The 10,117-nt window shown below is 39.2% G+C and overlaps 1 non-coding gene across 1 annotated transcript; it reads right to left on the reverse strand.

Moving 5' to 3' along the window:
- Nucleotides 1–665: 665 nt before the first annotated feature.
- On the reverse strand, nucleotides 666–767 carry LOC138882048 (U6 spliceosomal RNA). Its single transcript, XR_011403515.1, has one exon. It is a non-coding gene; the product is annotated as a U6 spliceosomal RNA (small nuclear RNA).
- Nucleotides 768–10,117: the final 9,350 nt, after the last annotated feature.

The raw sequence follows: 10,117 nt of genomic DNA on the forward strand, positions 1-10,117 counted from the left end.
CTCAAAATCTATAGTATTTGCTTTAATACCTTATTGAATTGTGTAAACCACTTAATATAAAAGTTTAAGCAGTTAGGGAAGAGACACTTTTGCTTATTTTAAGTCTGCAATGCTACTATCCTCTCCCAAAAGACAAGAAAGAATAAAACACCTTTTATTTTGAAAATTGTAAGAATTATATTGACATTTTCAAAAAAAAAACAAATATATTTATGTTTTTCAAAAGGGCATGGCTTTAGATTTAAAGAATAGAACATGAGATGTGCATATCCCTAAGAGCCGTCTATTTATACACATTAAACTTATTATTTCTTCGAAAATTTTTATTTTGTGTCTCACATTCCACATCATACTTATGTGAGACCGTTGATTACTTGAGAAATGAATTCATGGGTCCAATTTATTTACTTTCAAGGTAAAATTAAAAAAAAAGCAATTTGAAAGTCATTTAATATGCCTAACTAAGGACAAAAATAAATATTAACATACTAATCAAAATGGTAAAAAAATATATCCATTAAAAAAGCTAAGCCTTCTGATCCTTCCAATCGGCACATATATTACAGAAGCTAAAACATATACTTGAGTAGGAAAAATATGCTAACTTATAAATTTTTGTTTTTTAGGTATGAAGACAGAACTTTGTTTAACAATTGTTTCTAGAAATATTTATAGTCCATTTCTCGATTTGTGCGTGTCATTCTTCCACAAAGACTTTGCTATTTTTTTTATATCATTCTAATTTTATCGGATGTCTCGGAAGGAACAAACTTTGTTTAATAATAATCTCCAAATCATTTGACAAGAGCTTGAAAAAATAATCATCTTGTTATGCTTAATGATAATCAAATATGTCTAAAAGTAAGAAAAGTTATTATTGCTTGTTTAGAAAAAGTAACTCCCATTAGTATAACAGAGATGGACAATTGCAGAATTGTAAGATGAGAAAAATAATATAAAGTGATCAATGCTTATTAACTCATCAAATTATTATTTGCTAGTATTCTACAAGCTTCTCTCAAACAATATAATTTCAATCCATCCATGGAGCCAATAACTCCATCATTGAAATAATTACAATCACCATAGCCCAACTCAAATACTTATTAAGATACAAAACTAATTCTCTGAACCATTAAAATAAATATTTTTTCCGGTGATGCATAAACTTTGGTTCTCAATGCTACCTCCGAACTGGATAGCAAAAGCATGAGTCAGTAGTTGTGTAAAGCTAGTATTGGAACCTTCGTATAACTACATCAATGAATTTAAAGGAAAAGAAAATAAATCAACACCAACAAATAAATTAAAATATAAAGACCACCATCAAACTAAGAAAATTAAAATTTGATTGTTTAGAGATTGAACCCAGTGGCGGACGCACGTGGTGGCAAGCGGGTTCAACTGAACCCACTTCATCAAAAAATAATATTGTGTATATGTGTAAATTACGATTAAAGCTGCGTAAATTTTGTATAAATATTTTGTTTGAACCCACTTGACAACTATATTTTACGACTAAAGTTATATACTTCTAAGATTGAACCCGCTTGCACAAAATTCTGGGTCTGCTACTGATTGAACCTCAAGACTCGAGCCCAAGGATTGTTGCTCATGTTGTTATATTGCTCTAGCTTTTAAAGACTTTTGTGGTGCCCTCTTTCGTTTTTGCTCAAGTTTTGGTTTCAATCTTCCATATCCACTTCCTTTAACCTTCTTCTTAATTGGATCGAAAACTCGACTATTAGTTCCTGAAGGACTAGTAGATGTACTAAATTTGAAATAGCTCTTATGAGTACCTTCTGCATATAACTCACTTCGGAGTTTAGTAATCTCAACCCTTGCTTAATACAAATACTTTCGTTTTAGCAATTTCTTCAGACTCGGCATACAACAAATTATTCTTTTATCAAACCATTTAAGCGAATGGCCATAGATGAAGTTGGTGATTTCTTCCTATTGTTGTACTCATCAAATCCATTCTCTTGTTTAGCATTCTTTGTCCATCTTTTCAGAATATATTGTACAAGGATATAAGAAAAATCTAAGTCAAAGAATAACACTTTTAGTGCATGGAAATATAACCAACCCAAGGATTCAAACATAAGATAACTATAACTTATGGAATTGTCAAATGAATTGAATTGAACGGTATCAGTTTGTCCTCTTCCCTTCTAAGAACTATATATGTGCTACAAGTGCCATTATTTTCAAAATGTTTCTTGCAAAAATTTATGTTGAAATCTTGTAAATATGGTTCTTGTGTAGATACTCGTAGTATGCTTTAATATCCCACAATCTTCTATAGCAAGTTTAGGTGTTCCCCGACATTTAAAATCTTTTGTCGCCTCAATCACGTATTTTAGCTGCCCGTTGCTCATAATGATTAACAAATTCAATTAAAGTCATCATCTTGCAAGCCATTTCAGTAAAGACCCTATTCGTGCTCTCACTCCTCTGAGTTGATTTAATGTCTTCGGAGAAAATGGAACGACTAAATCAGGGCACCACTTTTCCCTCAAATCATACTCTTTGAAGCCAACTATTGCTCCTACATTTCCATTCTTCAGTCATTTCTTTCCATACTGAATCAAACTTCGACTATGACTTGCACCTCCATAAGAGCTTATCAAAATATTTTTTTCTAAATCCTAATTTCCAATAAAGTTGAGGTATACTTTTTTGAGCATTTTTGTCTATGTCATTCACATAGACGGTGAAAAATACTAGGAATAATTTCCTTAATGGCAAACACAGTTGCAAGAGCTTGATTGGTAAAAATAGTTTTTGGTGCTTTCCCTCCCATTGCCTTAAAAAATGTGTAGAATAGCCAAACAAAAGAACTAGTTATTTCATCAAGAATGCACATCCAAAAAATATATTTTTCCAGTGATTATTCACACCCACAAATGGAGCACAAATCATGCCATATCTATTTGTATAATATGTAGTGTAAAAGATTATCACATCTCCAAAATACTCATAGTGCAACTTAGATATACTATCTCTCAAGAAAAATTTACACATTCTTCCATCTTCATCTACTTGAAAAGAGTAAAAAAAAAGTTTGATTCCTCTGATTGCATATGCATAAAATGATTCAAAAGAGTTTGAGCATCTCCACAATTAATCATACTTCTCTTACATGCTTGTATAAAATTATGAGCATCTTGTTCAATGAACCCCGCATTTTTAATACCACCAACTTCATTTTGAAGGTATCGAATAACTTTATTAATGCGAATACCAACATCTACCATAGAACTAAGAATGTCTTTAGTAGCATCTATAAGCCTTCGACCAGACGATATGAAAGGCCTCAAATTTTCCTTTACCATAGGGTGGTTATGCTCATTAGAAATTCAAATACCTCCAATACCCTATTTGAAATCTTAAACTTTATGCAATCCATTAACCACATCTATATTCTAACCTTTGACCTTTTTTTTCTTGATAATCGGAACACAACGGGGATTGCCCTTCACAAGAACAAAGAAATAAACATCTAATTAATTCTTTATTTCTATTATAAGTTTTTTCACCTTTGCGAATACCAAAACCTTTTGCTGCAACATAGGAATTATAATCTTCATATGAGTCGTCTTCAGAATAAAATTTCATCCCAATCTTAAAAGCAAAGTCGTTGTTGATGTTAATACCTTGAACATTAACGTCATTATGATCTACAATAATAAAGTGAGATATTTACATATAAGTAACAACTAATATATAAAATTTAAGTTTTATCATTCTCTAAAATAATAAGCAGACTAAAAAAAATTACATAATCGAATTAGAATTTTAAAATATTAAATACTTACTAGATTGTAACGATCTAGCCTACCGTTTCATGAGTTATAGCCTTGTTTTTCCCATTTCTACTTTTTATGTATTCTTCAGCCGTGTTTTATCGTATCGTGTTGGTTGATTCGGGTCCGGAGTGGTTTCGGAGTGGAATGAGGCACTTAGCCTCCTGTTTAGAAGCTTAAATTGAAAAAGGTCAACCAGATGTTGACTTATGTATAAACGATCTCTGATGAGATTTTTGACTCCGTTAGGTAATTTTGGAGTTAGGATCACGTCCAGAATGTGATTTGGAGGTCCGTAATTGAATTAGGTTTGAATTGGCGAAAATTGAAAATTTGGCGATTTTGGTCGGCAGCGAAAAATTTGATATCAGGGTCAGAATGGAATTTCGAAAGTTGGAGTAGGTTCATAGTGTCATTTGTAACTTGTGTGCAAAATTTGAGGTCATTCAGACGTGATTTGATAGGTTTCGGCGTCGTTTGTGGAATTTGGGAAGTTTAGAAGTTCTTAGGCTTGAATCCGAGAGTAATTTAGTGTTTTGATATTTATTTGAGTGATTCAAAGGTTCGATTAAGTTTGAATGATGTTATGGGATGCGTTGGTATGTTTGGTCGAGGTCCCAAGGGCCTCGAGTGATTTTCGGATGGTTAGCACATCATTATCATGGCTTTGGAAAGTTGCAGGTCTCGGATCTTGGGAAGTGCGGTTGCAGAGGGAATTTTACGGACTGTGGTGAGGTTTACGCGGACCGCGCTGAGGATTGTACGGACTGTGGTAGTTGATGTCTCAGGACCTACAACCGGGGTAGAGTTTCTCGGACCGAGGTGAGGGTTATGCGGCGGCGGTGTGAATTACACGGTTCGCAGAATGGAAACACTATATAAGCGAGGTTTAGGGTTTTATTACACATCTTGGACTTTGGGAGCTCGGTTTGAGGCGAATTTTCGGGAGTTTTTCAAGAAAATCATCAGAATAAGTAATTCTAACTCGATTTTGGCTAATAATCATGAATATATCATTGATTTCATCATTTGATTAGTAATTTGGGATGGAATTTGGGGAAAATTTGTGGAATTTCATAAAATGAACTTTTGGGATTTGGAAGCCGATTCGAAGTCGGAATTGAGTGATACTAGTATGGTTAGTCTCGTAATCGAATGGGTAATTGGATTTTGTGACTTTGGACGGATTTCGAGATATAGGCCTAGGGCCCAACTTTTGAGTTGACTATATCGAATTGTTTGGGTCGTGTTGATTGCGAATTGTTTATGGCTAGATTCGGAGCATCCGGAGATCGATTTGAGAGGCAAAGGCATAACGGAGTAGGAGTTTGCTTGGTCTGAGATAAATAACGCTTTCAAACTTGGTTCCGAGGCTTTGAAACCCCGAACTACGTGTTATGTGATATGTATTGAGATGACACACATGCCAAGTGACGGGCGTACGGGCGTGCACCGTGAGAATTGTGGCCTGGTTCATTCCATGGCACCGTTTAGTGACTCTTTCTTGTTTATATTTGTATTTCCACCATGTGATTAAGTAAATGAACTGTAAATCTCACTGATTCCACCATGTGATTAAGTTTGCTAGATATCATGTTATGGCTTTACACCGATACTGTTGGGACCTGAGTGGTCGTTTTCTTGCTGTCATCTCACTTTCATTGGTATTAGGTACTCAGTCATATTCATGCATTTTATATCACATCTCAATCTTAGTTGTTATTTATTTGCATATCATATAATTGTTCCGGGCTAGTTTTATGGCATTTGTGAGCCCGTGGTGAGACTGGAGAATGATGACTGAGTGAGGCCGAGAGCCTGATTATGAGTGACAGTTATTGGGTCAGGCTGCACGCTGCAACGGTTATGTTGATGATTATGATAGCGCTTGGGCTGAAGAAGCCCCTCCGGAGTCTGTAACACACCTCTAGTGAGCGCAATTGATTATATTCAGGGATGGATCTTCCCTTGGTATGAAGATGGATCTTCTCCATGAGGCTAGATTGGCCTATTTTTCCTCGGTACTAGAGACTGATAGTCAGTGATGTATATATTCCGCGATGGATCTTCCCTGGGCCATGTGAGCTATATACAGTACCGAGTGGTTGTGAGGTTATTATCATTATTTTGAGATGGATCTTCTCCATAGGGTTGGATTGCCCTTCCTCAATACTGAGTGACTGCTGTCAGAGATGTATATATTCCGGGATGGATCTTCCCTGGGCTGTATGGGCCATATATAGTACTGAGTGGATGAGCATATGAGATTATGGTCACATGAGGCACTTAGCATGGTGCATTACATATAGCATGTGCATTGGCATGTAGATGTAGCAGAGTTATATTTCCTTACCATGTTCATACTTGCTATGTTTAACTATTTCGAGCTGTCTATTTAACTGAAAGCATGTCTACATTCCTATACGTTATTTCTGTTATCTCTGATGAGGTTGAGTTTGTCACTACCTTTCAGTCCACAGTTTGGACTTGTTACTTATTGAGTTGGTGTACTCACGTTACCCCCTGAACCTTGTGTGCAGATCCAAGTACATTTGGTCCCAGTGGCAGTCGCTGATTGAGGTTGCAGGTTTTGGAGATTGGTGAGGTATCTATACGGCGTTCGCAGGACTTGACCCTCCTTTCCTATTCTATATATGTTTCAATTGTATTCAGTAAACATTGTAATAAACTATGATATTCTCTAGACGCTCATGCACTCCGTGACACCCTGGTTTTGGGCTGGTTGTATCGTGTTATGAGTCATATTTCTTCTATGTTTTAAACAATTTATTTAAAATGATAAAAGTTTTCCGCAAATATTTTCAATCTTAGTATTGTGGTAATGGATTTTTGTTAAGTTGAGGCTGGTCTAGTTCCAGGATAGGCTCCTTTACGATGGGTTGAGTTTGGTTCATGACAAGTTGGTATTAGAGCCTAGGTTACAAGGTATCACGAGTCATGAGCGGGTTTAGTAGAGTCTTGCGGATCGATACAGAGACGTCTGTACTTATCTTCAAGAAGCTGCAGAACCTTTAGGAAAACTTCACATTCTCTCATTCTTGTCGTGTAAATCTGTTGATACTGGTAACTAAACTCCTGTTATTCTATTCTCTCACAGATGGTGAGGACACGTGCTACCGGTCAGGACGGACAACCACCAGTACCACTATTGGAGCTGCGAGAGGCTGAGGTTATGGAAGAGGTGTAGCTCGCACCGCAGCCAAGGCAGCACCAGCGGATCCACCAGTTGCCCTAGTTTAAGATCAGGGTCCGGGTGTAGATGTCCCAGCGAGACCAGCTCAGGCACCAATTGTGCTTATGGTTATTCCAGGTCTTTAGGAGACCTTAGCTCGGATTCTGACCGTGTGCACCAGTCTTACTCATGCGGTCACTGTTTCTACTACAGTAGCTACTTCCTAGGCCGGGGGAGGCACTTAGACTCCCGCGCACCCGAGTAGGTTGTTCAAGGACTTCAGACACCGAGGGCATCACCAGCCCAGCCGGTTGCACCTGCTCAGGACTATGTGGTTTGAGTCATGCCTTATGATGAGCAGCATAGATTGGAGAGGTTTGGTAGACTTCAGCCTCCAACGTTTAGTGGTAGAGAGGGCAAGGATGCCCAGAGTTTCTTGGACAAGTGTTAGAGGATTCTCCGTGCGACGGGTATTTTGGAGACCAGTGGGGTCTCATTCACTACATTTTAGTTCTCTGGAGTTGCCTTTACTTGGTGGGAGGCTTAGAGAGGCGTAGGCTTATTTGTGCAACGACCCTTACCTGACAGCAGTTCTCCGTTCTCTTCCTGGAAAAGTATCTGCCGCAGTCCTGCAGAGAGGAGCTGCGCAGGCAGTTCAAGTAGTTGCGTCAGGATGATATGACTATGATGCAATATGAGATGAGGTTTTCTGAGTTAGTCCGTCATGCTGTTTGGTTGGTTCCTACAGACAGGGAGAAGATCAAGAGGTTCGTGGATGGCCTCGCATATCAGCTACGGATTCTTATGACCAGAGAGAGAGAGAGTGTGTCTGGTGCTTCTTTTGAGGAGGTGGTTGACATTGCTCGAGAGATAGAGTCTGTTTGCCGTCAGGAGCGAGTTGAGAGGGAGGCCAAGAGGCCTCGGGGATTTGGTAGTTTTGGTGGTGTTCCTTCTGGAGGTCAGTTCTAGCCCGGCAAAGGCCGTCCATTCAGACATGCTTAGTCAGCTCGTCCAGGTCACCGTGGTAGATCATCTGGCCATGGTCCTCACAGTTCACATCAGGGTCACTCGTCTCTCAGTGCCCTTCCAGTTTAGAGTTCGACTTATGCACCATCAGTTTAGGGATTATCTATGCCTAGTTCTTCTAGTGGGTATCTCGGTGATCAGGGCTCCCTTAAGTCCCCACCGCCATTTGCCGGGAGAGGTTGCTTTGAGTGTGAGATTTGGGTCATATCAAGAAGTTCTGTCCCCGCCTTGCGGGAGGTTCATCCCAGCAGAGGAGTCAGCCTTCAGCTTCACTACCAATTACTTCCCCATCTGCCCAGCCAGCTTAGGGTGGAGGTCAGTCAGCTAGGGGTCGCCCTAGAGGGGGAGGCCGATTAAGTGGCAGCTAGGCCCGTTTCTATGCACTCCCTGCTAGACCAGATACTATTGCTTTAGATGCTATGATCATAGGTATTATCTTAGTTTGCCACAAGGATGCCTCTATATTATTTGATCCTGGTTCTACTTTTTCATATGTATCGTCATATTTTGCTCGTTATTTGGATATGCCCCGTGAGTCTCTTATTTCATCTATTCATGTATCTACTCATGTGGGCAATAATATTATTGTAGACCGCGTATATCGGTTTTATGTAGTGACTATTCAAGGTTTGTAGACCCGAGTAAATCTTTTGTTGCTCAGTGTGGTCGACTTCGATATGATATTGGGTATGGACTGATTGTCTCCATGTCATGCTGTTCTAGACGGTCACGCAAAGACTATGACGTTGGCGATGCCAGGGCTTCCATGAATTGAGTGGTGAGGTTCTTTGTGGTATGTTACCAGTAGAGTAATTTCATACTTGAAGGCCCAACGGATAGTTGGAAAAGGTTATCTTTCTTATTTGGCCTTTGTGAGGGATGTCACTACAGAGACCCCTACTATTGATTCTGTCCTAGTGGTGCGTGATTTTTTGGATGTGTTTCTTGTAGATCTGCCTAGCATGCCACCGGGTAGGGATATTGACTTCGATATTGATTTGGTGCTGGGCACTCAGCCCATTTCTATTCCTCCATACCGTATGGCGCTGGCTGAGTTGAAAGAGTTAAAGGAGCAGCTTTAGGAACTCCTTGAGAAGGGGTTTATTAGGCCTATTGTGTCACCTTGTGGTGCACCTATTTTGTTTGTGAATAATAAGGGTGACACGATGAGGATGTTCATTGATTATAGACAGCTGAACAAAGTCATAGTTAAGAAAAAATATCCTTTGATGCGCATTGATGATTTATTTGACCAGCTTTAGGGAGAGAGGGTGTTCTCCAAGATTGATTTCAGGTCAGGATATCACCAGTTGAAGATTAGGGACTCTGACATTCTTAAGACAGCCTTCAGGACCCGATACGACCATTATGAGTTCCTTGTTATGTCTTTTAAGCTGACCAATGCCCCAGCAACATTCATGTATCTGATGAACAATGTGTTCCAACCTTATCTTGACTCATTTGTTATTGTATTCATTGGTGGTATCCTGTTGTACTATCGTAGCCAGGAGGAGCATGCCTAGTATTTGCGGATTGTATTGTAGTGGTTGAGAGAGGAGAAACTTTATGCTAAGTTCTCTAAGTGTGAGTTTTGGCTCAGTTCAGTGGCGTTCTTGGGACACGTAGTGTCTAGTGAGGGTATTCAGGTTGATTCGAAGAAGATATAGGCGGTCCAGAGTTTGCCCAGGCCGTCCTCAGCCACAAAGATTCGTAGCTTTCTTGGTTTGGTAGGTTATTATTGTTGGTTCGTGTAGGGTTTCTCTTCTATTGACTCGCCCTTGACCAAATTTACCCAAAAAGGTTCTCCTTTCAGGTGGTCAGGCGAGTGTGAGGCGAGCTTTCAGAAGCTCAAGACTGCCTTGACCACAACTCCAGTGTTAGTTCTGCCATTAGCTTCTGGTTCATATTCAGTATATTGTGATGCTTCTTGGATCGATATTGGATGTATCTTAATGCAGGAGGGTAGAGTGATTGCTTATGCTTCTTGTCAGTTAAAGCCCCAAGAGAAGAACTACCCTGTTCATGATTTGGAGTTGGCTACCATTGTTCACGTGTTGAAGATTTGGAGGTACTATCTTTATGGTGTGTC

The sequence above is a fragment of the Nicotiana sylvestris genome, chromosome 1 (genome assembly GCF_000393655.2).
Source record: "Nicotiana sylvestris chromosome 1, ASM39365v2, whole genome shotgun sequence".
NCBI classification, from domain to species: domain Eukaryota; kingdom Viridiplantae; phylum Streptophyta; class Magnoliopsida; order Solanales; family Solanaceae; genus Nicotiana; species Nicotiana sylvestris.